The sequence below is a fragment of the Lathyrus oleraceus genome, chromosome 5, assembly GCF_024323335.1.
Source record: "Lathyrus oleraceus cultivar Zhongwan6 chromosome 5, CAAS_Psat_ZW6_1.0, whole genome shotgun sequence".
NCBI classification, from domain to species: Eukaryota; Viridiplantae; Streptophyta; class Magnoliopsida; order Fabales; family Fabaceae; genus Lathyrus; species Lathyrus oleraceus.
The window spans coordinates 578,435,381-578,437,600 of record NC_066583.1 but is presented as its reverse complement, the minus strand read 5'-3'; the positions used below and the strand labels follow the sequence as shown (position 1 = coordinate 578,437,600).

At 39.8% G+C, this 2,220-nt stretch overlaps 1 non-coding gene across 1 annotated transcript; it reads left to right on the top strand.

Annotated features, from left to right (window-relative positions):
- The first annotated feature begins 841 nt into the window (after positions 1-841).
- Positions 842-948, top strand: LOC127088693 (small nucleolar RNA R71). The gene has a single exon (XR_007790519.1). It is a non-coding gene; the product is annotated as a small nucleolar RNA R71 (small nucleolar RNA).
- Positions 949-2,220: the final 1,272 nt, after the last annotated feature.

Genomic DNA, 2,220 nt, shown 5'->3' with positions numbered 1-2,220 from the left:
AGGCCCTTCGTAAGCGGTCCCACTTTGTAATGCGATAGCGTTAGCTTGCCCTCGAGGGTTGAGTTGAGGTTGTCCAGGGAATTATCCTCCAGGTGTAGTTTGTGGGGCTTGGTTTTGTGCTACCTGTGAGATCTGAGTTTCAAGCATCTTATTATGAGTAATAATCTGATCAACCTTAGTCCCTAATTGTGTTATTAGTTTGTTTACGTGAATGTTCTGGTTTAGGAATTCTTTATTTTGCTGAGTCTGGCCTGATATAAAGTTCTCCATGATCTTCTCAAGGTTAGGCTTCTGGGGCATAACTTGCATAGTTTGATTTGTTTTTTGGGCTTGAAAACCTTGTGGTCTTTGAGGTGCAAAATTTTGGATAGGGTTCTGGTTTTTATAGGAAAAATTCGGGTGATTCTTCCATCTAGGGTTGTAAGTGTTTGAAAATGGGTTACCTTGGGCGTAATTCACTTCGTCGGTGTTCAGGTCGTTCAAAAGGTTACATTCCGCTGATTCGTGTCCATTAGATCCACAAAGTTCACACTCTGTATGGACTACCGCTGCGGTGTTAGAGTTTGTAGAAATATGTTCGACCTTAAGGGCTAGAGCGTCCATTTTCGCTTGCATCATGTCCATAGAACTTATCTCATGTATTCCACCTTGGGTCTCCTTTTCCTCTACTGATGCTCGTTCAGTTCCCCATTGGTAATGGTTTTGGGTCATATCCTCAATTAGGTCACAAGCTTCAGGGTAAGGTTTGTTCATCAACGCGCCACCAGCGGCAGTGTTGATGCTCATCTTTATGTTATAATGGAGTCCATTGTAGAAGGTATGAACGATCATCCATTATTCTAGGCCATGGTGTGGACAGACTCTTAACAGCTTCTTGTATCTCTCCCAAGCTTCAAAAAGTGATTCTCCTTGGTTTTGAGTAAATCTAGTTATTTGGTTTCGAAGAACAACAGTCTTACTAGGGGGACAATATCTAGCAAGGAGTACTCTTCTAAGGTCTTCCCAGGTAGTTATTGCGTTAGCTAGAAGTGAATCTAACCACGAACAAGCCCTATCCCTGAGGGAGAAAGGAAATAATCTTAAACGAATCGCATCAGGTGAAACACTGTTGGATTTAAAGGTGTCGGCCAGTTGGATAAAGACTTTTAAATGTTGATTTGGGTTCTCAGTAGCGAGACCCGCGAATTGGTTCTGTTGCACTAATTGCAGCAATAAGGTTTTAGTTCGAAATTGTTGGCAGGAATGAAGGGGTTTACTATACTAGAACTAGGTTCCTCGTCATAGGGTTGGGAAAATTCCTTAAGAGGTCTCCGGTCGCGATTCTCGGCCATAGCTTTCTTAATTCGGACGAGTAAGAGGCGTGTACGAGTGTAACGTTCGGGTTCCGCTAAAGGATCTACTAAATTTCCGGTACTACGGGTTCTTCGCATTTACCGGCTAATAATGCCTTAGTCTAGATGGTGTAACAACAAGGTACAAAATTTGACGAAGTTGGTCCCCAGCAACGGCGCCAAAAACTTGATCGCTGAATTCGCAAGTGTACGAATCGCGTCAGACTAATATAAAAGATTAGCGATCCCACAAAGACCAAATCGTCAATCTATCAATTACTATTGTTATGATATTTATCTAAGGCGGTACAAATGAGATATTGATGTCGCAAAATAACAGTAAATAAAGAAAATGATAAATACAATGCAGATAAAGATAGGTTTGAATGTATTTCACGTCAGTTAAACGATGCTTCGATTGTCTAAATAGAACTACTTATGGGGCAATATTTTCTACTCTTGAAAAGAATCCATTTAACAGGAACTGTCGCTTTCGCGTATTCAGAACCGAGTTTACCCTTAAATTAAGGCCTTTTATTGTCACTTATAAAAGGTGTGCATAACGCTAAAGTAGTAAGCCTATTTTTAAGAAATAAGACTCGTAAGCTTAGTTGAAAAGTGATTTTGATTCGGAAAATTTACCCAAGGAGTTTCCTGATTTTAAATCTATCAACGCGTCCGAAAATAGTTTCAAAAATCATTTTTCCTTAAAGTGATAAAAATTCCTAGTTAACTAAGCCAGGGTGCTTTCGCACTCCTTGAGTAGTCAAAATTAACCTAGTTTGTTTCAAAAAACTCTAATTAAAAATCAAAACAACCCCTAAAGCATTTCTACAAATGCAATATGTGAAACATCTCTTTAACCGCGATCCTTACATTCTAACCTTTG